Raw genomic sequence first — 27,036 nt, 5'->3', positions numbered from 1 at the left:
TGAGAACGCCCATGGGAACGTGAACTTAAAATGCATGTTCTACAAGGATTGGAGAGCGAGTTTAACGTTCACTTTCAGTGAATGCTGGTGCCAGCAAAACTCGACTGCACAGATGTCCGTGAACACAAACAAGGGCACAAGAGAATTCAAGGGAAAAAAGTCCAACACAATATTCGAGGACTTCACTTCCCTGCCCGCCCCCTCCAGACTAGTTTATACCAATTCACCAAAACTGAGTGTGTCTTGTGTATAACCATTTGGCACAGGCAAACTGGTGCTTTAAAAAAAAAAAAAAAAAAACCCTCCCCGTTTCTAGAACTGAACTCTCTGGAAGTTTCTGAAATACCTGCCCTCCCCTAACCCAATCGGTTTTTGTTTTAAGCGCAACTGGGTTATTCAACCTCCTTATTGGGAGAAACAGAAAAACACCCCAAGGACCCAGAGATAAATCTACACACAATATTCCTTGGCTGACTGGAAATCTTCTCACTGATCCCCACCACCAAATTCACAGGCTTGCAGTGTTCATTGAATTAGAGTAAAGCACCTGAGTTTGCAGGCATTTGTCCTGACTGAACCCAAAGCTTGGAACCTTTTGCAGGTTGGCTCATTACTAACATAGGAATTTCTAGGGACTAGAGATAGGAACGATACCAACATACTGCAATCACAGGGCACTTCCTGCCCTTTCCAAGGCAAATGAACTGACATGAACTCGTACTTAAATAGAGCTTGGCTTGTGTATTTATATAGATGCCAAATCCCAGGGATATCAATGACAACCTCTTCTTCAGTAAAACCCGATTACAGTGCTGGAGTCTCTAAACTCTCCCATGCTGACATCCCACATGTCAACCAGGCCATCACCCTCTATACCTCCAGGGAGGGGAGTGGCCAGCTACATTCAGGGTGCCCTGCCTGATAGAGGTTTGCACTGCTAATGATCAATCAGGCCTTCAAAAGCAGAAAAACAAAGAGCAAGGCAATGACTGACTGACATAACAGCTTGGGATACCTCTGTCATGTCATGCAGACACACAACGGATTTGTTTGCCAGCCTGCCTAGGAGCTGCAAAGGTTTCTATGGGTCATACAGGAGAAAGGGGCAGATGAGAGCAACTAGACATCTACGCTGTATCCCGCTATAGCCACAGAGCCAGGGTCCTTTCCTAAGAATATCCCAAAGTAATTCTGGAGAGGAAGTCGCTCTGTTTAGGAAAAAAAAAAAAAAAAAATTCCTATCCTGATGACAAGTTTCTGCAACAGGATGGGTGGGAGATTAACACTGGGTCTCTTTAGTAAGTGGTAAGCACAGTCTCTGCTCCTAAGGCACTGCCCCACACAGATAATCGGATGGGATATAAAAATGTATTTGCATCCCAGTTCAAAGCTGTAATTCAATGGACCTGCTTGTCCAAAGGAAAGATCTACGCTCAACTGGCTACACATTACCCATGTCAAGAGGTGCCTCCAAAGCAGTAGCAACAAACCCACAACACCTTCAAAGAGCCAAAGCAAGTCCCAGTCACCAGTGTTGCCAGCTCCTGCAATGTTATTCATTTAAATCCCCAGCTCTTGGAGACATGGGACTACATGAGGATCTCAGCTTCCATTTAAAACCAAAAACTTAAAAATAAAAGAGGAAGTGTCTAGGCCTTGGAGGCGCGGAAGAGAAAAAGCTTGAAAATGCGAACCCCAAAAGGCTCAAAAAAACCCCACAGAAGGCAAAATTATAAAGAAACCAAAAATTTAAAAATTACGAGATCCTCAAAAATATTAAGGTATCCTCACTATTTGGGGGTGCTTGACCCATGATTCTTGAAGGCCTGGGTTGCCAATACAGAGTAATCCACCTAAAACATTGACCAAAAGATTGTGGCTATGGATAGAAAATCCTGTTTAAGGCTAATTTGAGAAGAAGCATGTGTAAAATTCCTCCCAGTAACAGACAGGCTTTTGTCTATTCAAGTTTCTACACTGCATTGATCACATGGGATTTGGATGGACTGCTTAAGGCACTTGGGTATAGTAAGCACTGCCTGCCACTGTGCGCCTGCCGGGGCCTGGCTTTTAATTGAGGTTGAACTGCTGAAATCCCTGCTGCAGCGTGAAGCTCCAGTCATTGACATGATAATTAAACCCAGGAGAAACAGTCCAAAGTAGCAATGCCTTTGACTGATACATTAGGAGGAAGAAACCCAAAGACACACACGAACATCTCTAGGGAGCATTGTTTTGTTACAAAATCCCCGATTAAGCTGGGTTTTAATAACAAAAAAAATCAGGAGAGGGAAAGGGAAAAGAAATCCCTGCATTATAGGGCATAAACTGAACAGAAAACATTCTTGAAATTGCTACTTGCCTTCATCTGACTGAATGGAAGGAAAGCTCAAGATGGGTTTCTCCCATCCGAATTCATGATCTCAGCTCTTTAGCCCCGGGACATCTCAAGGTACGTGTACATTGCAATAAAACACCCACAGCTGGCCCGTGACAGCTGACTCTGCCTCACAGGGCGTGTGTGTGTGTGAGAGAGAGAGAGAGAGAGACACACACACACACCATGTTCCAGCCCGAGCCCAAATATCCACACTGCAATTTCATAGCCTCACAGCCCAAGTCCGCTGACATGGGACAGCCGTCGGTGTTTTATTGAAGTGTAGACATACCCTCAGAGGCCACTAGGATGGGAAAGGATTAATAGTTCAGAGCAAGAAACTGTACTGCTGCAAAAGAGAGAAGGGAAGGGGAAAAGCATCAGCAACCTGTCATCTCAGGTGCTGCTAAGGGAGTCATCCCACAGGCCAACACTGGCTTAGGAAAGAAATGTAACAACCTGTTGTAGAAACCGTGCTGAGAACTCAGCAATCACTGTGGAGGTTTACGCCAGGCAAGACAATGGAGAAGTTTTGTTCAGAAATCCATAGGTACAGGTTTAGCCTGGAAACTGCTCTTCATTAGGTTAATTAACCAAGTTCGATGTAACTGAGGTCAGTTACCATGGCCACAGGAAGAGAACTGCACTACAGTAGAACCTCAGAGTTATGAACACCACGGGAATGGAGGTTGTTCGTAACTCTGAAATGTTCGTAACTCAGAACAAAATGTTATGGTTGTTCTTTCAAAAATGTACAACTGAACATTGACATAATATAGCTTTGAAACTTTACTATGCAGAAGAAAAATGCTGCTTTCCCGTTTTGGTTTTTTTTTAGCAGTTTACATTTAACACAGTACTGTACTTGCTTTTTGTTTGGTCTGTGCTGCTGCCTGATTGTGGACGTCCACTTCCAAACGAGGTGTGCGGTTGACTGGTCAGTTCGTAACTCTGAGATTCTACTGTACTTTAATACTTTTTACTGCTGTCACCAGGGAAGAGGGAGAGTATTCCAGCTCAGCACAACGAGGATAAACACTTCAAACTCCACCTGCACCAGGAGAGGCAGCACAGACACAAAGAATCTGACAGCACAGTAACATGCCAACCTCCAAAAGATTCCCAGCTTCGGGCTTCAGTCAAGACAAACACCAACGCGCTGTACTAGTTGTCAAGTGAGTTCACTTGCCAGACATCTTACAAGCTGTAGATTATAACACTTTTAAGCAAAAGACTCTCAAATTGCATCTGCGCAGCTGACAGCGAACAGGTTAATTACATGCACAGAGGATGCAATTGCACGTACAAATGTAAACACCCATTTTGCTCCCACCCCTTTTTTTAAAATGTTGCCACTTAAAATTCAAAACCTATTCCTCTGACACACTAGAGATGTTAATTTATTCACTGCGTTAGCTGTGACATGAACAAGGTTTAGCAATATAAATGCAGCCCAGCCAGGCCACCACAGTAGCAACTGAATGGACGCATGCTGACTCTAAAAGCACTCAGCCCGGTTCCCTTCCCCAACACAACAGGGTTTCCATGTAATCTACCAGCAACATGGGCAGAAATTTTTCTTAAAGTTACATTGATCAGTTTAATATCAAGTTTAATACAGCAGAACTTCATTAATCTGCACCAATGCCTGGGAAAACCATTGCATTTTGCAAACAAGCAAAACCATTTAAAAAGTGAGGGCAACACGCCACAAACCACACTCTGTTCATTTACAATCAATAGTAGTTTAGTTATTTACTACACTATGTTGCAGCATACTGAAGCCTATCAGTACAACTACTACACCCTCATTTCTAAAATCTGCTATTAAGTCTTTGCTGGGAGGTCTGGGAGAGACCAATAATTTATGTATATTGATTATAAAGGTGTGTAATTAAACAATGTTCCCCGACAGCGGTAACTTTAACGTAAGCTCTCTGGGGCAGGGACCGTCTTTTCATTCTCTATTTGTACAGCACCTAGCACAATGGGGTTCTGCTCCATGATTTGGGCTCCTATGTGCCACTGCAGTACAAACAACATAGCGTCTGAAGGATCTTCCCATGATCAGTCCTGTCTGTCCAACAACCATAACCAACATCGAGAAGAGAATTTTCTGACGGCTTTCAAGCTGAGGCAGAGGTGATGGGGAGTTTCACACCCGGAGTAAGGTTTTTGCCACAAAAATGCTCCTTGAACAAACAGGGCCTTCTGTATCTCTTTGGAAGTACCAGAAGCAGAGGTCAGAGTTTGTTTGGGTAGTTTTATGACAGTCTAGTGCTGAGCTAATAAAGAGTTCAGTGACAGATTCAATTCTAAACCACTGGAGGAGAGCAGCATGTGTAAGAGTTAATGAGACTTGGAATATTAGCAGGACCATAGGTTCTCCTTTATGGGACAGAGACTTAATGAGTCTAAAAATCGTTAACGCCGAGCAAAGATGCGCACGATGAGGGAGAAGTGACAAATGCCTGTTTGCGAAGTGTAGCCACAGCAGCATTCCTGAGCCAGCCAAAAGATTCCAGCCAAGGACAAGTCATCGTACCCTGAGCAGATGGCACAGACCCACAGCAGAAGTATGACATGACCTCTGGCAACCTTGAAAGAGGTAGACTGTGGCCTGAAGTCACTTCTGCTCTAGCAAACAAGAAATATGCTCTCTGTGTACCCACTTCCTTCAAGATGTGTATCAGAGGGCTCACTGCTCCAACGCGCCACAAACTGCTGTGGCATCAGATTACACTGCAGGTGCAAGTCAAGATGCTGGGTTTGATCTACTGCAGAAAGGTCTCCTTGGTTTGGTTCCCGTGTATCTTCACTGGTATAGTTAAAGCAATACAACCCCCTAGTAGGGACCCAGGAATGCCAATATAAAAAAAAAAAAAAAAAAAGTGTTAATACTAGTAGAGCTATCCCCATGCGAGATCCCTGCCAGACTACTTCTCCCATGATGCACCAGCATCTCCCCTCTTGGCAAAGGGAGGTGGTGCATCATATAGGTCCATCAATGGCTATTAGCCAAGATGGGCAGGGATGGTGTCCCTAGCCTCTGTTTGCCAGAAGCTGGGAAGGGGCGACGGGACGGATCACTAGAAGATTACCTGTTCTGTTCATTCCCACTGGGGCAGCTGGTATTGGCCACTGTCAGAAGACAGGATACTGGGCTAGATGGACCTTTGGTCTGACCCAGTATGGCCATTCCTATGTTCTTATCATGGGAGATGAAGTCCAGCTGTGGAGACTGGCCCACAGAGAAGAATGGGAACATGAGACACCCAAACGATAACTCCCATGGAGGTACTGCAGCAGCATTTCAGAATTGAAATTTTGGTTTTCTGAGAAAAACTGAAAAAGTGTTCCAATGTTGGGGCATTCCAAAATATTCAAAATTTTCTGTGAAAAGACGACACTTTTCAGGAATATAATTTGGTAAAAACCCCAATTTTCTACTGAAAAACAACATGATAAAAGTTTTTGACCAGTTCTAGTTTTTAACCCCTGTGCTTCCCCTCTCCCCCCTTTTTTACCTTTTTGGAGCAAGTGAGTGGAGTAGGGCTCGGTGGGCTAAGCTGTTATGGGCTGAGGAGTGTTTTAAGGTTGACATTGCATTATTTTGTTAACAGATCTTCAATGTTACATAGGTCTGTACGCCAGGATTTTGAGACAACTGTACTGTGGCCATTGAAAGACTAGATTCAAATTAAATACAGTGAAACAGACACCCATCTCTTGAAGAGGAAGTCGCCAATTCTTCCCCACCTCTCTCAGAAGGCTAATGTTATGCAGCCGGGTTTGGGGGTTTTTTTGTTTGGTTTTTTTGGTGGATGCCTTAAGTGGCTGCTTTAGACAGATTTCGCTGCTACGAGACTCACTACACCTGCAGCTGCCTGTGTGATGAGAATACGTAGGGACTACAGAGAGGACTCATCTAACTGCATAGCAAATTGTTCTGACTTTTCAATGCATACAAAAAAATTCACTTGGCAAGGCGGCATGGTGAGGCCATTCTATTTCCATCTTTTCCTCCACATCCAGAGTGGCGACCTGGAACTCATAATACAACGGGCCTGATTCTGTTCTCATGCCACTAGACATTAACAAGTTACATAAGCATAGAACTGGTGGACGCAGGGGGCAGGTTAGTAAAGGCTTTGGGCTTGCCTACACTAGACTTTACCTTTAGTTAATTAATTGCCAGTTAACTCTCAAGGTTTGTGAAGGCTGATGTGTGCGGACACTCCTCACACCTTTGCTCCAGGCTACAAACATTGTTTGCCCTAGGGATCAGCACAGCAAAGAACAAATGTTTGTAACTTCCTTGATCACACCTGTAGGGAGTGTCATCCATGCCAGCCTTTACAAACATGTCCCAGTACTTTCTAGGGAAGCCATATTTGTGAAGTCACCCTGTAATGTTGAGGGCTACACAGGTCCTCCCATGGAACCACAGCTTTCAAATCCAGCTAGGTTTCTTTTTTCTTTTTTTTCCCCCACCTTAAATGCATCTCTGTGTAGCTCAAAAGCTTGTCTCTCTCACCAAGAGAAGTTGGTCCAATAAGAGATATTACCTCACCCACCTTGTCTCTGGAGTAAGACAGACACAAAATACAAATCCTACAAAGCAAAAGTCGTATCAGCTATGGCAAAATATGTAGATGAGCAGGTGCTCTCCTTGGCTAAACACTACATGGGTGTCTAAGGATGCGTAAGGAGCATCTTTTTTGTATTTTATTCTCATGAAAGGATGGTTTGGCAACTAAAGTGAAGGTCATGGCGGAAAAATCCTGCCCGCCCTCATCCCCGTCAATGGTGCCAGAATTTCACTCTGGGAAATCACGAGATCTGGGTGTTATTCATAGCTCTGCAGCAGACTGTAACTTGGGACTCTCCATTTCTCAACTTTGGTCTACTCTTAAAATTTTTGCAGGCATAGCTATGTTAGTGAGGAGTTTGGGGGAGGAAGCAGGAAATCACACCCCAACCAACATGGCTACGCTGGCAAAAACTAAATATAGATGCAGTGATAATAGCAAAAAAAAGTCCTTATTCCATTTGGGGAACTGGTCTAAAACTATATTGGCGAAAGAACATTTTCCAAGTACAAGCTGAATCGTCACAGGGGGTGTTTGCTAGCATAGCTTAGACAAGCCCTCAGCTTTCACCTATCTAACAGGGATGCCAAGAGTTTTAACAACAACATTTATAAAAGTGCTTCGAGATTTCCAAAAGGAAGATGCCCACAGAATCTCTCGTAAGAATTACCATACTGGGTCATGCCAATGGACCGTTTAGCCCAGTACCCTGTCTCCAACAGTGGCCAGTACCAGAGCTTCAGGGGGAACGTACAGAACAGGGCAACTCTACCGATATCCTCTCCTGGCTTCTGGCAGTCAGAGATCTACAGTCACCCCAAGCACAGGGTTGCGTCCCTGACATCATTTCTAATAGCCATTGATGGACCTATCCTCCATGAACTTCCCATGGCAGAGTATAACTGGGTTAAAAAAAAGAATGAGATATGGTGATGGCTATCAGTCTGGTACAGAGGCTTGATTCAGCAACAGGTTACATATTATATTTAGTAGTTCTGCAATTTCATATTTTAGATCCTTCAGAAACACTTGGGTGAATACATCCGAGCCTGGTGACATGACTGTTTAATTTATCAATTTGTTCTAAAACCTCCCCCACTGACACATGAGTATGGGACAGTACTTCAGAGTGGTTCATCCAAAAAGAATAACTCTGGATGGCAGCAAACCTTGGCAGTCGTGCACTCAAAGACCCATGAATAAAACTGGGATATGGATGCACATCTTAGAGAAGAACACTTGCATCAACTGGTGGGTTTCTTCATCATTTTCTCCTCTAGCGCTTGTTTAGAACGGTCTCCAAACACAGCCTTTCATGTAGGTTAGTTGCCAAAGCCAAAAACTTCAGCCACTTCTGAGGTCAAAACAAAAACAAAAAACCACCACCACCACCTCTATTAACGAGGCCAGCCAACACTTCCTATAAACACCATCACCACCATCATTTGCTCCAAAATAAAGACAACGCTTCTCTCCGTAGGAAGGAGGAGGTGTAACGGATGAAGTGCCATGTGCCTCACAGCCTCCACACTTGTGTTACATAAAAATCTCCACTGACTCGCAACACAATAAAAAGAAACTTTCTTTGCTCAGCGTAACAGGCAGAGTGGGCAGACGCTGCAGAGGCAGCTCATGCGAGCAAAGGTTCTTGTCACTGACAGCAGGCAAGTTTCTAGCCGGGGTATGAAGCATCCGCTTGCCCGCCTGCCTTTTGCCAGTGACACTCTGGTGTCACAAGCCACACGTAGGCAGCCAAACAAGCCCCAACACCAGCCAGATGGGGAAACTTCAGCAATGCAGATGGAACGGTCACAAGGGAGCAAAATGAGAAAGAAATTCGAGTTAAGTGCCCAGTACCCAAAGAGAGATAATAGGAACCAGGAAACCCTTCTGGGAACAGTAAAGGAGCTCTGGCTCACTCATCTGCCACCAAGCAGGGCATTAAATGAAATTTATTTAAGGTTTACCTACTTTTTTTCCAGCATATTCAGAGTTTTCCCAACTCAAGATATAAATACTCCTAAAACAGAGGCTCTGCTTCTAAGGCAGCGTTTATCATCTCTCTTGTTGTGTTCCCCTCTCCGCCCAAAACACCAGCATGGTTTCAGGGAAATGTGAACGTGGCAGGCCTGCCTGCTTTTGTCTACATGTGCTCCTGAATCAAAACAAGTCTGCAAAGTTCAGTGAGGGAGGTGGAGGGGAGCAGATTGGTGACCTGGAAATAAAGCTGAGAATCTGTACTGACCCTACATTTATGGAAAACACAATTCTGGAGGAATTCTCGAAACACACACACACACTATCTAGGGACAGCTTTCCTAAGTTCCAACAGGTCCTATAGCAAACAAACAATTAACTCTGGAAGTGTCCTGAGAACACACTCCTAGGCAGCAGTACATCACTAGTTACGTGCCCATTGTTTATATACCGTATGTACAGTTTAATTACTCACTTGAGTGAGAGACAGTAACGCTTAGCTAAACCAGCTCCTCATAACATCAGGTCAAAAAGGCAGAGGAAGGCACAGGATCACTCGAGCTCGGGGGTAAACACTTATCCAGAGCAGTGACGTATCTGCCAGCGTAGCAGCCAGATGTTGCCACCACTAAACAGTGCTCTAGCCTGTATTTGTGAGGTACCGGAGGTAAATATTCTGGAAGATTATAGAGGCCAGAGACAACGAGCAATTTCAAAACAAAACCAAGCATCAATGTGCCAGAGAAAAACTAGTCTCATAAAAAAAGCTGCCGGTTACAATTTTATAGACTTTTGACCAGAAAAAAAAAAAAAATAATCCATTGTTTAAAATAGCTTGTTAGAAACTTGAGTAGTTGGGTTTTTCCTCTACCTTTATTTCCCTCTTTAACCAACACTGTACTTCTATTATGCACACACAATTACAGTTTAGAATGGAGTGAAAATTAACATTTTTGTAAAAACTCCCATTCGATTTCAAAGGGGATCTGGGCATCTAACTTCCTTGAGCTACTTTGAAAATCCTAACCTTAAAAAACGCTGTTTACTTCCACTGAGATTTAGGCTCCTAAATCACTTGGGAACATTTTACCCTGGGGGGTCCAGTCGCACCTCCAACAGAAGCTCAGGTGGTTGGGGCACACACAATGCTGCTACTAATATCATAATGTGACCATAAGGTTCACATTATGATATAATATATATATTTATTTATATTCCTTCTTAACCCTGGCAGACAGTGCGTATTGTAGTGTGTACAGTGGTGGAAAACTAGGGTCCTACAGAAATTATAATGACCTAAGGCACTTTTATGGCTTCATTACTGTAATATCAGAGCACCTCGCAATCTTTAATATGATCTATCCCCCAGTGACAGTCCTGTGAGGTAGGACAGCATTATTACCCCATTTTACAGACAGAAAATGGAGGCACAGAGGGTATGTCTACACGGCAGTTGGGAGCAAGCCTCTCAGCCCAGGCAGACACACACGCACTAGCAGGGCTCGATCTAGCCCACTCAAAATAGCAGTGTGGATATCGCAGCACAGACTCCAAAGCCGTGTGTGCTTCGGCGCCTGGAGCTGCAGCCACAACGTCCACGCTAGCGTGAGTCTGTCTATCCAGGCTGGGAAGGCTCACTCTCAGCTGCAGTGCAGACATACCCAGAGAAACCCAGGGTCTTGCCAAAGGTCACACAGGGAGTCTGTGGCAGAGCAGGGAATAGAACCAAGTTCTCCTACATCCCAGGCTAGAGTGCTAACCACTGGACCATCCTGCCTTTCTATTAACTGCTGTGCATGTGTGCAGAGTTAACAGAGTTTGTAAAGGGTTGGAGGTTTGGTTTTTAATGCTGGCAAATGCCTCAGGCTAGCAGAGCAGGTTACATTTTGGAGATAACGCCTTGAGTGCATCGCTTTCCATTTTTACAGCCCTTAAGAGCCAAAGACTCCTAGAAAAATCCTAAATTTCCTATTACAGCTGTTCCCTTTTCTGCCTGCCCAGAGACTGGGTTTAGAAATAAAAAGAGCATATTAACCGTTCTAGATCCCCGTCACTAGACACACATGGCACTGAAGTACTGCTTCAGGTCAGACCCAGTTCACTGTGCTTTATAGAGCTATGCAGGGTGAAGAATTCCCCCATGTTACAGCCTGAGCTCTGGGGAGAAGTGCAAACCAAATCCCGCATCCAACCACCCCTCTCCCCACCCCATGCTTTAAGGATCTGCCCATACACGCCAGACTCTCCACTGCTATGTCAGAGAACCAACTCTAAATAAAGCCCATGCTCCGTGTTGTTATGTAAATCACTCTCTTCCACAAGAAGAGGAGAAACCAAGGACACTTGGCTAGATATGAACTCAACAACCAGCATGACAGAAAGGAAATCCTGTGGGTCTTCCCTGCCTTGGCATATGTACTCGCGCACAGCTGCAGATGGGCCTGTGGCTATCAGCGAATACTAGCAACATCCTCTGCTTCCCCCATCCGCCCCTGCTGGGAAATCTCCTCCCGGAAGGGTCCAGTCACTCTGACTAACTTTGGTTGTCAAGGCTCCCCTCCTGTCTTTGGATCTCTCATGTCCTCCTCCACGCGTCCTCTCAAGGTAAACACTCTTCAGCACATTTCTCCCCAGTAAGCCTGAACCATTTGTCCTCAGCCACATCTAACACCCCCTGCCCAGAGGGGCTCTCCTGCTCTGATCCTGCACCACTGAGGCCAACAGGAGCAGGACCAACCCCTCTAGCTTCAGTGGGGACTTGGCTGTGCATGTGGGTTCCCCCCTCGCCTCCCAATGCCACAGCTAAGGAGGAGACTTTGATCCCCAGCCATTATAGCACCGCTCCTGGATATCAAGTCACTCTGCTTTGGCCAATGGTTCCACCTCTGTTCTCAGACCCCTCCTTTGAGGAGTCACTCAGGCTTCATTACTGCCCCTTGCACAAACTTTTCCTTGCTTGGCCGCTTTCTACCCTAAGCACAGACTTCTGTGTGTCTAATCAATGGCTCTGCCTCCCTAGACACCTTCCCTGGCGTCTCCATCAGGCCAACTCCCATTTTTATCTCCACATCTGTACACTTCGGTCTTCAGAGCCTGGGTTTTAGGCCTCAAACAGCCCCATCCTCCTCCATGACTCAGACCGTATTCCTCTGTACTGCCCACATTCTTGACATCATCATTTGTGACCTGAGCTCTCCTCCTCCTGCTGCTCCCTTCATCTCCAATGTCTGCCCCTTGCCAGCACCCAACTCCCATCGCTGCCGCTGCCTTCGCCTCCTCCAGCAGTTTCCTCTCTCTGCTGCCACTTGCCTTCTTCTACATCACAAGAAATATGGCCCCACCACACACCAAGCCCCACCACACAAACACTGGCTCCCCATTCATCTCAGAAATGCCCTTCTGCAGGGATCTACTCCAGACTACTGGAATCTTCTTGCCTCCTCCTGACTTCTTACTCAGTGTATTCCAGCAACAGCCGCCCCCTCTGACCCTTCTTCCCCCAGTAAATCCAGGGGCCTCCTCCTACAGAGCTCCTACCATCTTTCTATCTCTTCTCCCTCAGACACTGGCCTCATGACTGAATGCTTTAAAACTGTCCTACAAACAGAATCTTCTACAATTCACACACCTCTGCTGCCTCCTAAGTTTTTGTGCCATGAAGTGTCCTGGGATACAGTCTGCATGAAAAGTCTTATAGAAACCACAGCTGCATCGTATGTAACGGAAGCAGCTTTTGGATCATTTCTTTTAAAGGTGTCACACAGTTCTGAAGAGTTTCCCTGCACTTAACAGCAAGCACATCCAAAGAAAGAAAAGTTGCTGCCAACCCTTCTAAATCAAACATTATGGCATCAGGGTTAAGAGAAAATCTTTTGGCGGACTAAAGAGCAATGTAGGTTCAAATCCAAGCGTAAGTTGATACTGCCTATAATTGGTTCCCGAGCCAAAAAACACAGGCGAAAAGGGAAAAAAAATGGAAGACATCAAACAACCGATGCATTCAGCTACTCTTGAAAACGTCAGTGTTTTCATTTAAATTATTATTTTTTTAAATAACCTTCAGTTTCATGGATCGTAAAGTTAATTTGGAGTTACTTCCCTTCCCGGTAACGAGCCAGCGCCGCTCTCCTTTACATTAGCTAATGTTTGTTCAGCATTCTGAAAATAGAAAGTGCTTCATAGAGCTAAGGGTTATCATCATCGCCAGGGTCACCCGGAGGCACATCACCTTGGCACTTACTTCAACGCCCGTCTGCTCGCCCTTTTCCCCTCACAACGAGCTGGTCTATACTTACAACTTCAGCTGACCTAGCTACATCGCTCAGAGCTGTGAAAAATGTTGTGCCCTGAAGGGTTCTTCCGTCAACCTGGCAACCACCTCTTAGAGAGGTGGATCGCCTACACGGACGGAAAAAACCCTTCCGCCTACACTATGGCATTACAGTGGCACAGCTGCAGTGCTGTAGCTGTGCGGCTGTCACGTAAACGTGGCCCTTCCTCAGTATCACAGCTAGAAGCAGTCCTTTTCTCTTCACCTTTACAGCTAAGACTCCAGCCCCCACCGTGGGCATCTTTCACCTTGCAATTGTGGCCTGTTTTCTGACCTTCCCATACCAAAGCGTGTCCCCACTACAGCATAGCCAGGAAAACTCAATCCTGCATCCAGTGAAGGCCAGACAACTCATTCTAGCAGGAGCAGGACTGTTCCCTATGCTGACCTCCTAACGCCTTCCCCTCTCCTGCCACTCCAACTGCATCACCCCACTTCCTCAAACACCTTCACTGGCCTATCTTTTAAACATCCATAGTGGTCCAGTAGCATCCAGCGGCCCCAACCAAGATCCGGCCCCCATTGTGCTAGGTGCTGTACACACACCTAGTAAGAGAAAATGCCTGCCCCAAAGGGCTTAAAACCGAGATGAATGAGACAAAGGGTGGGAAGGGAAACAAAGGCACAGAGAGAGGGGATGTTACTCGCCCACAGTCTGGACAGAGCTGGATATGGACTCCAGGTTTTCTGACTCCCTGTTCAGCATCCCTATCCACTGGACCATGCTGCCTCTCAACCCAACCCTGCTCATTTCCTCCTGCTCAGTTTTGTTTCCTTCCATCTCCTACCAGATTCATGCCCTGTGTCACAGCGTCTACTACTGCAACATGCTCACGCTGTCTGCCAAGCCCCTGTCCTTCCTCCTTCATGCCCCTCTTCACGAGCCCCCTTTTTCAGGAGGCATCATCTCTACATTCACCTCACTGAGCTGCATCTATTGTCACAGGCATATATTATTTATTATTCTCGTAGAGTCTGCCAGGTGCTATTACTGTGCTTTGTTGACAATAAACCTGGCCGGATGCCTTCGCACCTTAACGCGTTTTGTGGTCATTGGGCGGTTCACCTGAAGATGTGCCGCAGAGCTGGACCACACACACAGCCAAACATCTAACAACACTGCTGACCCCCGACTACTGATCTGGTAAGTAAGCTACTTTATTATTTTTATTTTGTTGCAACAAAAGTCAATTTTATACCTTTTTAAAATATATACATATAAGTGGTACCACACTATTTTAATATTATGGTTGGGGTATAAACATCATAATATTATTAATACCTATTTTGAAAGCTCAAAAAGATGTCAGTTTATATACACACACTTCTGCCTCAACAAATAATGCAATTGAAAACAAAAAGAATTCTCTTTTATTAGTTACAGTTTTTTATTTTTTATTTAAAGAAAAAAAATGTAAGGGGAAACCTCAGCATTAAGGTAAAGGTAATGTTAACAAAATGTTAATTTCTTGTTTGGGTTTTTATGAACTTGTTTGCACTTTTAAAATAGTTATAAAAATGTCATAGCAAAAAATGTTTAAAAACAATTTATGCATAAAGCTAACCAAACAATTTCAACAGGTTTCCACCTCTGGCTCCCAAACACAAAGTGTCATAAACATTTAAATACCCTCAAAGTGTTTGCATAAACTTACATTTTAAATTTATTTTGGTTTAATTGTTATACACTTTTCTTTTCCGTTATGTTAAAGGGAAGTACTGATTGTAACAATCTGTGCATTTAAACAGTTAAAAGTGGAACTGGTATCACAAGCAAATTAACTCTAAAAAGCTTGGTAAAAATGATGTTACTAACTCTTTTGCTAAAGCAGAGCGCTGCTCAGCCGGGGAAAGCAATACACCTCCTCATAGAAGATTGTAAGCATCTATTCTAGCAGTTAAGCATTACATTTAGTATAAAATATTAGTAATGTACCTCAAGTAAAAATGAATAGCTATGCAACAATTGCAAAAGTATAGCCTGTGTTCTAAAAAATTAAGTCCCCATTACATTGTTAACAAACTAAGTTAATCTGTGCATTAAATATGGGTTACTGAAAACAAGAAATGTAAAAAATTAAAAAAACAAAACAAAAAACACTTTATTATGTTAACTAACTAGCTGTTTAAGGTTGTATCGGACAGACCAAAGACATCAAAAGATATCACACAGCTAAATATCCAACACCACTCACTATATCTTCAACTGAATTACTCTGATGCCTTGGACCTCACAGGCCTAAATTTCCAGCAGTGTCTAGTGATTTGGTCAGAACAAGACCATTTGGTTTGGCAGGAACAGGATCAAGTGCTAAGTATCTACCCTCTGAAACTCAGGCCCCTTTAAGATCTCAAATTGGACTGACGGACACACACCACTTTTGAATATGTGTTTTTCATTCCACCCCACCTGGTAAATAAACTATAATAATCTCTTCCTCTTCCTTCACAAGGGGTTTGAGGATTTGTTATTAGCTTGTAACGTATATTTTAAACGGGTAAAGTGAAATGCAAGTGCTAAGTATTATTACTTTTATTCAGATTTCTCATCCAATAAATTAATTGAAAGCAAAACACTTGCTCAGTACAGCGGTGTTCTGCAATCACACACATTCATAACGAACTCTGGGTAATCTAACACAAGTTATACAATTTTACAGAAGAAATTATTTACACGCGGCCTCAAACACAAAAAAGCCTTGTATGGTATAAAACGCAATGACAGTTCATAGCTACCAAAAAAATATTGATTGACAGTCTCTGTCCCAGGCAGAAGACCAAGCACATCAAAGCAACCAACTCCATATGTGCCCCCATGAGATACTGTTGCATAGGGGTTCTCCCTATCTTTGGGGGGCCCCCCTTCTTTGTACCACAAGTATCACATTTCCTGCACCAGTTTTCTACATCCTGCCCGCATTTCCCTCAACAGAAATTTTCTCTTCGCTTGGCTAAAGTTTTGGCAGCCACAAAATATCCAGCAGTTTTACATTTATGACAAACAGTGAAAAAGGAGGTTCTGAGGTTATCTGATACAACCAGCTGGTTTCTCCCATCTTTCATGCAATCTCTCATCTGTCAACCCCAAGATTCCCCACTGTGACCAGAAAGCTTTTACTGTGGTATTTTGAGGGGATGCTACATTGCATTGGAGCTGCATTTGCCAAATGATTTTCTAATCACACACACTTCTAAATCAGGATCCTCTCTTTGGGAAGCTTTTAGTTGCTCTGGGGTCCATTTCTGAAACCCCACATCCTGTGCTCCAGGGCGTGAACCAGGAACCACTGCACTTCTGCAAATGAAGGGAAGAGAGGAGACTGACATTTCTTCCTGAGAACACTCATTCCTTTGAGTAACCAATCCCTTGCTCTCCCGCCTGAGGCAGTGTTTGCCATTAGCTTCCCAAGGAGGCCATTAGCATTACCATGATTGTGCCCACAGCTGTTGTGGGACTATGGAGTCACAGCAGCATGGCAGTTTTTCCAGCCACCTGGCAAGTGGCCCCTTAGGATTCCTGAATCTAAAGTGCCATTGCCAAGATGCACAGTCTATCCTGACCCAGACAGATAAGTGGTGAAAATTTTCCACTAGGAACTCCTGGCAGTGGTTAAATCTATCACATGGTGCAATAATTTCTCTCTGGAGAATGGAGACTTCTTCTGCAATAAGCCATTACCCTCTCAATGTCTCTGTGTTCTTGTGTCATGACGGTCCCCAAACCGGGAGCATTAATATCTGTAGGGAGGCTACGGAGCAGTCATGAGAGCCCTTTTCAACTCTAATCACATTCAGCGTGTCCTTTGGAGGACCCTCCTCATCCCACTTTCTGGTCCTGGGTCCCCTTCTCTTCTACCACTGCACCTTAACGCCAAGAAATTTCAATCACAAATTCAAACTACCAACTCACAGATCTACCTTTCTACTCCAGACCTGTCTCCTATCCGAAGGGGGGAAAAAAACCACTCTCCCTGGCTCTCTTACATCTCCTTGGGGATGTCTAGTCATTTAGCTCAACATGGCTGAAATAGAGTTCTTTATCTCTTCCCCTCGACTCACTCCCTACTACCTCCTTTCTCAGTCACTGTGGACAATACCACCCCACCTGCCCATCACCCTCCATAGACACACACTTTCACTTCTGCGATAATTGACTGCATTTATTTGCTTTCAATAACACAGGTAAATTTTGCAAAAGCATTGGCTAGAACTGCACATGGATTTCCAGTGTAATACTGTCATATGGTGTGCTGCTCTTCTATAGTATTTCAATGATCTCAAAACTCTTTGCAAACATTAATGCTTACAGGTAGGCATTCTACCCATTATACAGCTGGGTAAGCAGAGGTAGATAGAGCTTAATTGACCTTCCCAAAGTTCCTTAATGAGTCAGCAATCAAAACGGGGGGGAGGGGGATGGAGGATCCTGGCCAATGAAGTGAGAGTTTTGCAATCAACACCGATGGAGATGGGACTGCATGAGGTGACCCTGACTCTCATTCCCTGGCTTATAAACTTTTAATATTATACACCTATTATTATTATTCTTCAGAGCACGCTGCAAGCTAACACTAGATATATTCTCACCCACCCTTACAAATCCTAGGCTAGAAGCAAATGGGAACCTCTATCCAGCTACGCAGTGCCTAGAAGTTACATTAGCATCTATACAGATTTATCAAGGTTACCGATAATCAACAGCAGATAGCTAAACCTTAACAGCTGGTGTTTTCCTGGCTAACACACTAGAGTAGAGGTCACAGAAGCGTTCAAATCATAAATGCACATTCACAGCAAATGAGATTGGGGAAAATAAAAAAAAATTAAAAAATCAGAGATAATCACCCGCCTAAAGCATCAGCATGTTCCTTTCATACAAAATTATTTAGCTGAACACAAAGTTAGGTCAGATCACACCTTGACTACAAACAGAATTTTTTGCAATCCTACCAAGTACCTTCCAATCACATGCAGAGTATACAGAGCTTACTGTAGTGGAAACAGGGCTGGTCTCACTGGGTCAAAATGTAACCCCTAACCCCAGGCACAAGAAGCCACAGGAGGGATAGATAGACAGTCATGCAGCTTCTGCTGCTCCAGTCAGTCTGGCGTGAGCCAATACAGTGAAGCAGTTGGCTTCACCAGAGAGTTAGTCTGCTCTTTGTGCATTGTCAGGGAACAAGAAGCGTAGGGTCAGGAGAGAGAACAGGAAATTGCTTTTTTGTCAGTTTTCATTTTATCACTCCAGAGATTACGGTTCAAAAGTGGAATGTACACTTGTTGCCCACAGTCACCATCAGACCAGCCCTGTTTACCCATCATAAATATTTACACACAAGCCACTAAACTCAACATTTGCAGATAAGTGGGCTCAGTAGTTCTTATTTCTATACGGATGAGAGCTGCTCAGCAGTGGCCGTAACTGCACTGTTTTCTCTAACACGTCTAAAAATATGTAATGTATCAGTGAGAAACTTTATTGGGTCTAGATTTCTACTTGGCTCCATGCGGTGTCTTTGACACGGATTAGTTTCGCCAGGATCTCATGTAGGCATAAAGCCATGAGCTTCAAATATACAGGACAGTCACAGTCTGAAGATAAACAGCAACAACAACAAAAGAGCGACACACAACCACAGAAATAAGCACTATGTATAAATATTAAAGGACAAAATAAAGGGCCGGCTATTTACATGCACAACGAAACGATGCATCTTGCATCACAAGACATGCTGCCAAGTGAACTGCATTTCCCTATGTTCCGCTTCCAGTTTCAAAATCACTTCAGTATCTTTAATAGACCTTAAAAAAACCTCCCTGGGGTCCCAACAAGAATGTCACAGGCAGCCATTTGGAAGAGAAAACTGGGTGGAAAAGGGAGGGGACCAGCACTTGTTGGTTGAAGGCACAGAAGTGACAAGATCACAAGGGTAGGAGCAGAAGAATCGATTTACCAAAGCAACTTTCTAGAGTACCATAGAGCGCAGCTCAAATTAAAGGAAAGCCTACAGCACGCCGGGTAGAGGAAGCTCCATTGTCCCCTGAAAAATGTCCTAGTTCAAAGCAGCTTTCAACTGTAATTTTGATTTTACACAACAGCCGCTCAGTTATACAGAGAGACACACACACCTGCCTAAAATAAGCATTCCTCAGTTCATTTGCTCCCACAATTCACAATTATCTGCTCTGGATTCTGAGACTATTAATAGTTGCGTGTGGTTTCTCCTCTCCCTCAAACTCCTTCCCCACCCCGCTTCCCAGCTCATATAGATTTCAGCTGGGGTGTGGAAGGGAAAGCAAAGGCCTTTTCCTCTAGGATGCTGTATGGACAAGTTCCACTCTGTGTGTGCAGATGCCAAGCCTTTCTCCCCAATTAATGCACACTGCCAATTAGCAAGGGCTATAACCAACTCCTCTAGCCTTCCCCCCCTCCCCCCCAGCCTTTCATTATGGAGCATTTGGGGTGGGGAGGAAGATCAATTACATCGACCTTAGGGGGGGGAGAATAGTTCTCTCTCTCCTAGAGAGGTACTTTTTTTTCCCAATCCTTCCTCCTTCTAAAGCAGGAGTTAGACAAGCAGTTGCTTAGCAGATCACCCCCAAGATCTAGTTGCAGGGGATCCCAGTCTAGACGAGATGGGGCTGACTGGGGGTTCTGCCACCCCGGGACAGACATATCGTGTTTTAGAAAGAGCGGTCAGACTACAAGCCAAGATCTGGGGCAGGAAGGGCTGCCCGGGAAAAGTCTGAATTGCCCTGATCGCTTTGCAGACACACGCCAATCTTTTGGGGATTGTTTGGCTGGGTGGGTTGTTTGTTTGTTTTTTAAAGGAACGAATGTATTTAAAGTGACTTTTACATTCTGGCATGCAAAGCCCCCCTCCCCCTTAATCACACACCAGCCAAGAGGGATCCCTCCCTCCCTCCTCTTGTGCTTGTTTTGGAGAAAGTAAAAAACCTTCTCCCCCCCCTTACCTAGTGCCTTTGCTAATCGCTTCTTCTTTCAAATCTTCCTCCTCCTTCTCTCCTTGTATAACGAGGATCCGTAAAGTAAGAAGGGGGGGGGGGGAGTTTGGGAAGGAAATGAGCAAGTGTGTTTGGATGGGGAGGAAGAGAAAAAACAATCCAAATATCCCCTGGATCAATTGCTGGAGGAGGAGCGCGCGGCTCGGTCTCGCTCCCCTTCCATCTGCCGCTGTGTTTATAAATCCAGAGCCGGGGGGGGGGGGGTCTGTTTTCCCCGGAAACCTCCCCTCTCCTCGGCTCTCCTCTCTCCCTTTCTAAGATGTCTGTCTGCGGCGGCGGCGCTCTGCTCCGGAGCCCTTGCAAAAGAGCAAGTTTGCGAGCCGGCTCTGGCGGCGGCTCCTGCAGGCTGCCTGCTCCTCCCCTGCGAGCCGGGGTGGGGAGGGACCGGGGGCAGAGATCCCCAAAGCTTCCCAGCAGCCCGGCTTGCACCAAACAAGCCGCGTTGCTTGCAACAGTCGAGTCCCCGGGCTTCTTAAAGGGGCCGGTGCCAGAGACGGCGCTGGGTCCATTCACACGCTGCCACTTTCCCTTTCTGCAGGCGGGCGGCCGGGCCGCCTTTCCCTTTAGCGGGAGGATTTTTTTTTTTTTTTGCTCTACAACGCAATTCGTTGTTGCAGAGCGGGAGGCGACGCTGGGCATTGCAGACAGCCGGGCATGGCCCGTGCTCCCTACTGACCTGCAATATTCACCGGGCTGTTTACAAGGCTGAAATGAGACATTGCAAGCGGTAAATCTGGGAGCCAATTCTGCTAAACAAAAAAGAAATTAAAAAAAAAAATCTGGAGGATATCATGAGAACTTCATTTGGGGCCCCAGTCCTGGGTTTTTACTCTTTATTCTGGCACCCAACCCTTAAGAGTTGGGCTCCTGTGAAAAAAGCCTATACACCAAGTCCTGATCAAAACCTAGAACTTGAAGAGCAAGTGACCAACACTGATTGATTACAAGGTGGTATAGGCAATGCTAGGGCCCTGACAAGCATACCTGTGGTTAACGTTACTCTTGCATTGCCAACTCTTCTGATTTTATTGCATGGCTCATGATATTTGGTGTTTTTCTTAAAGGCCCAGCTCCTGGAGTCAAATGATTTCATAAGATTCTTAACTTTCTTTTTTTAAGTAAGTTTCTAGCCCGCACAGTTGCAGAGAAAAACCTTGGAAATGTGAATCCAGTGCATGCTAAAAACTGGAAGCCAGAGAACCATTTTTTTTTTTTTGAAACCCCTTTTTATTAATCAAATAATATTAATTAATAACACCTACCTTTTATATAGCACTTTTCATGAGTAGCTCTCAACCCTTTACAAAGGTCAGTGAAAGTCAGTCATGATTTTTGGAGGCATGACATGACTTTTGAATGCTTGTGGTTGACAACACTGCTTTACACACAACGGGGCTACTTGCAAGGCATAAATAACTCACAGGCATAAATACTGGCAGAATCGGGCCCATAGTTGTAATAATATTTCCAGATGGTCTGTGGTTCTGCAAGCTTTCTCCGCAAAGAAAACCCCATTTATTTCAGTGAGAACTGAGGCTTCTAATTAACATGAAAAAATCAATTCCAACATGTCCAAGTAAAACTTTCTCATGTGTTTTAAGAAACTAACAGTTCACACAAGGTGTTAAAGGAGCATTTCAAAAAGTTCTGTCTGATTGCAGTTTATTTAGTTTGACAATTTTTCCTATTTGGTCATTTCTTTTTAGCAAGTACAAAACCTTTCTGTTTAAAGATTCGTCACAGATTATGCTGGGGGGGGAGAGTGAGGGGGGAATGCAAAAGAAGCCTTAACCATTGGACTGGTTACATTGCTTTATAGTATCCAAACACACCTCTGTCAGATTGTTTTACAACAGTTCAGCACATCTGCAGGGAGAACTGAAAATCACCGCAGAATTTGCAGGCAAAAAAAGAAAGTCATGCCTCTGTTTAAATAGCTGTATAATGGGCAGGGGGGCATAAACTTACCTACCCCAGGAAATTCAAAGTTATTGTCACCATCCTCGTGAAGTTGTGAGGGTGGGGGGAGGAAATTTTAGGACTTGATTTTCACAGGTGTTGAGCACCCATAACTCCATCTGATGTCAATGGGAAACGCAGGGTCTCAGCACCACTGTACAGAATAGAATGAGACAAATTCTGCCCTGGAATACACGCAGTTATCGTCCATTGACTTCAGGGGTGGCTAACAATCAATAATAATAATGCCTAGCTCTTTACACCACTTTCCGTCAGTAGATCTCAAAGCACTTTACCAAGAAGGTCAGTATCAATATCCCCATTTTATAGACAGGAAAGCTGAGGCACAAAGAGGCAAAGTGACTTCCCCAAGGTCCCTCAGAAAGGCCAGAACAGGGCCCCTGTGTCTTGAATCAGAATTTCCTGGTTTGGCTGGTTTGTGCCCCAAACTGGACATTTTGGAAAATCCGGGCAGTTTAACAAAAAGAGAAATACAGAACATTCCAGAGTGAGGAAAAAAGCCCACTTCTGAATCCTCTCTTCAGTTCATTCCCACCAACTGGAATTAATCCAGTCCCCCTGCCATCTTCCAGTTTTTCCACCGTTATTTCATTTGCTGGTGCTCCCCTCGTCCCCATCTTCCCTAACTTTTGGCCCCGATCCTGCAATCCACAAGGAGTTCATAGCAGGAGCAGGGCTTGCGTGTGTTCCTCTGCCGCAGGCCAGCACAATCAGACATGACCCATCATCATTTGTGCCAACATACTGTGGACCTCTAGAACTAAAAGCACGAGTCTCCATAGCTTGAGTTAAACCAGGGGTGGGCAAACTTTTTGCCCCGAGGGCCACATCGGGGTTCTGAAACTATATGAAGGGCCGGGTAGGGATGGCTGTGCCTCCCCAAACAGCCTGACCCCCTCCCCCTATCTGCCCCTCCCACTTCTCACCCCCTGACTACCACCCTCAGAACCCCCAACCCATCCTACCCCCCTTGCTCCTTGTCCCCTGACCACCCCCTCCCGGGACCCCCCACCCCTAACCACCCCCTATCCAACGCCCCCTGCTCCCTGTCCCCTGACTGCCCCGACCACTATCCACACCCCCACCCCCTGACAGGCACCCTGGGACTCCCATGCCTATCCAACCCCCTCTGCTCCCTGTCCCCTGAGATCCCCTGCCCCTTACCCAACCCCGCCACTCCCCACCCCCTTACCATGCCGCTCACAGCCCCAGGACTGGCAGCCGCGCCGCACCGCCCAGCCGGAGCCAGCCACGCCGCCGCACAGTCTAGAGCACGGGGACAGGCCGGCGGCTCTCACAGCCGTACTGCCCGGCAGGAGCTTGCAGCCCCATCGCCCAGAGCGCTGGCAGCACGGTGAGCTGAGGCTGCGGGGGCGGGGGGACAGCAGGGGAGGGGCTGGGGGCTGGCCTCCCCAGCCAGGAGCTCAAGGGCCGGGCAGAACGATTCCACGGGCTGGATGTGGCCCGCGGGCTGCAGTCTGCCCACCTCTCGGAGTCCAACAGACAAGGCTCTAGAGCTTGGGGATGTACCAGACTCACAGTCTCTGTGGACCAAGCCCAGAGGAGGGTGGCTAACACACCCTGATCAGTAAGTTACTTACAACAGCTGGTGTAGCCTCTTAATCCCAGGCCTGTGGTTTCCTGCAATATTAGCTACCACCGAGCACACGCGGCTCTTAACAAACAAATTAAACTACTGTGCCATCGTGGTCATTCATTATTTAAAATGTACATGTCTCTGCCATTTTTACGGCCCTGACCCTGCAATGATCTCCGCACGGTGCAAGCTGGGAGAGCTCACAACAAGATCTGGGCCTAAGTCTTCTCTTCGGAGTTGACCGGAGTAAGGATAGGAGGATTGAACTAATCGTTAACAGACTATTGGCCAGCTCAAGCGGACTTTTGTGAACTCGTTGTCGTTCTATCTTTAATAAACTCAAACTCCTTTGCTGAAATATTTAAAGCAGCTCTTTTCCCTTGCAAGAAATATAGGGGTTGACAGGAGTTTGGACGGGGGAGTTTTCCTACCCATTTTAATGAAAGACAGAGCAAGCCCATAATGTGTTAACTACTCTTTATATAGTTTTTCCGTGCTACGCTAGCAGCGTCTTCCGCTAACTTTACTTGGATCCTAATGTCAGTGAGGCCCCGATCCTCCAATGCATTTTACATGGGCATAGGAGTCTGCCTGCATAGAACTCATTACAGGATTGGGACCTCAGAGGGACTCTCTCCCTGGCTTCTTGAGTAATAATAATAATAATAATAATACCTAGCTCTTTTCATCAGTAGATCTCAAAGTGCTTTACAAGGGAGGTCAGTCTCATTACCTCCATTTTGCAGAATGGGAAACCGAGAGGCACAGGCCAGCGGCAGAGCTGAGATAAGAACCCAAGTCCCTGTCCACTAGCAATGCTGCCTCACTCGTAGAGTTGAACGGGAAGCGATCACCAGGCAGAAATGCGAGGGGTCAGCAGCCTCTCCCTTAGGACTCAAGAGTTAAATTTTGGAGCCTGGTCCCAAAGGTCAGTTGGGACCAGATTCTCAGCTGGTGTAAATTGGCATAGCTCCATTGTAGTCAATTGATTTTCACCAGCTGAGGATCTGTGCCCCCTTACCCGCCATGTCCTATCTTCTTGTCCCATGTCTGTCTGAGGGCTGGCAGTTCGCTATTGCAATTTGTAAAGTTTAAAGCAAGGGCAGGTGGCCCTTGCAAACCACCGGTTCCTTCCATTCCACTTAGGCATGCAGCAGGCAATGCCATCTGAGTGGCTGAGATATTGGCATGCTGCATATTCAGCAGCAGTAATTGGATTTCCGCAGAAGCACCGGGGTTTATTTATCTGTGTTATTTCTGCTTCTTTCAAGTAGCTTTTGCTGCAGGAAACAACCTGCTTGGGGGGGGAAGGTGAGGGGGAGGGGGAGGGGGGAAAATGAGCTACAACCTGTTTGGAGTATTCCTTCCCCCACTGCCCCGGCAGGCACCGGGTAGAATTGTAACAAAGGAGGGGCACTTTCCACTCCTCAGGAGCAGTCTCCTCACCTTTCTTTACAAGATTAGGCAACACTTTATTTGACTTGCCTCAGTAAAAAGCAAAGCTGGAAAGAGGAGCTGGTCCTGGGATCTGGATCAGATCCAGATCGACATTCATTTCAAGGCATGACCTGGTGGGGATTTAGGTTTGACAGTGCTGGGGTCAGGCGGAAATCTGGCAAGATCAGACATTTGAGAGATTTCATCATCTTAGACCAAAATTGAATGTAAATTTGATGGGGGTCTCTCATCGTCTGTGTGTGTGTTTATCTGGAACACTCCTGCAAATCTTATGTGACTGTCCAGCTACCAAATCCACAGTCCACCATCACAAATCGTATTTAGCTGTAATAGTGGGTCCAAAAGCACCATGGGATAAACTCCGCTGTTCTCACTTACACCAACTAAGAAGATTTGGCCTGTGCTAACTTGCATAGCTGTGTAAAGAACAAAGTTCAAGGGCTTCCCCTTGCCACAATCTCCGTATGTGTGTATGCATGCGTGTGTGTGTGTGTGTGTATATCAATATACACACACACACACACACACACATATATATGTATAAAATCTGGTAGTCTATGCGTGCCTTCTTTGGAGTTCTTGTTTGTAAGTGTTAGCCTTGCAGAATTAATATCTTGTGAAGCAAAGTGGCAGATCAAATCCTCCTCTCACAGATGCAATTATCTTTGAAGATAAAGGACTCAATTTATCAGCGTTGCATTCTGGGGGGCTTATGCTCTAGCCGTTTAGCATCCATTGTGCTGTAGCTGTTTTTGCATCTATGGCATTTCTCAGGGACTTTTTTGTGTGTGGCTTAAATGAAAGTCGCCCCTCATGTACAGGTTTCATGTGTTATTTTACAACTGCGGGGAGTCAGCATCTGAGTTCTTGGTGATGCTGGAAAGAACAATAAAATAAAACTAACTTTAGAAAGAATTAGAAGTGTGTCTCAGTGTAGTTCACCTAATCCTGCAGACTGTTGCTGTTCTGTGTTTGTACAGCACCCAGCGCCACTGTCCCATACCATAATATAAACATTTGCTAATGTAAGAATAATAGCACCTCCCAAAACAATAGGGCACTTTCTTTACAGAAATTCTACACCTTTTAAAAACCCAAACATCTGACTGTCTAGAAACAAAGGGGATCAAGCCAGTTCCCCACTACCATATAATCCTTTATCACTGCACACAATTTACACTCTCCACCCAAACTTTACGTTGCCCCCCCGTTACCAGGGCCGGCTCTGGCTTTTTGGCCGCCCCAAGCAAAAAAAACCAACAAAAAAACGGGGCGGCCAGAATGGCAAAGCAAAAAAAAAAAAAAAACTGCGGCGTGGCCGGAGCGCGGGTGCAGCAGGACCAGCGGGGGGGTGGCGGGGTGGGAGGAGAGGGAGTGGGCGGGAGAGAGAGAGAAGGGGGCGGCTAGGGCTACAGCAGGGGCGCTGCCACGCGGCCTCTCCCACTGCGCTGCCTCCTGCCGCGAGGGCTCCGCTCCGGTCGGCGGGGAGGGAAGGAAGAGGACTGCCCTGCAGGGCGCTCTGGTTCTCCACGCCGCCGCTCCCTACAGGGCGGCCGGAGCGGAACAAGAACAAACAAACAAACAAAAAAGCGGCCGTGCCACCCTAGGATTGGGCAGAATGCCGCCTCCAACAATCTGCCACCCCAAGCACCAGCTTGCTCAGCTGGTGCCTGGAGCCGGCCCTGCCCGTTACTAGGCT

General features: G+C 45.7%; 1 protein-coding gene across 30 annotated transcripts in view; it reads right to left on the bottom strand.

The window, feature by feature from the left end:
- Positions 1-27,036, bottom strand: part of NCOR2 (nuclear receptor corepressor 2) — a 395,046-nt gene that overhangs the window by 365,631 nt on the left and 2,379 nt on the right. For 24 of the 30 annotated variants that reach the window (XM_065568668.1, XM_065568687.1, XM_065568672.1 and 21 more), the window contains exon 1: positions 20,252-20,735. The exons of 1 other annotated variant lie outside the window; for it this stretch is intronic. The gene's annotated coding sequence lies outside the window, so the exon portion shown is untranslated. Of the gene's footprint in view, positions 1-20,251; positions 20,839-27,036 lie in introns of those variants that run through there. 5 more of the 30 variants (XM_065568676.1, XM_065568680.1, XM_065568675.1 and 2 more) reach the window with 1 other exon arrangement.

This window comes from Chrysemys picta, chromosome 15 (assembly GCF_011386835.1).
Source record: "Chrysemys picta bellii isolate R12L10 chromosome 15, ASM1138683v2, whole genome shotgun sequence".
NCBI lineage: Eukaryota > Metazoa > Chordata > Testudines > Emydidae > Chrysemys > Chrysemys picta.
Note: the sequence above shows the minus strand (reverse complement) of the source record. Positions and strands in the feature narration are given on the sequence as shown.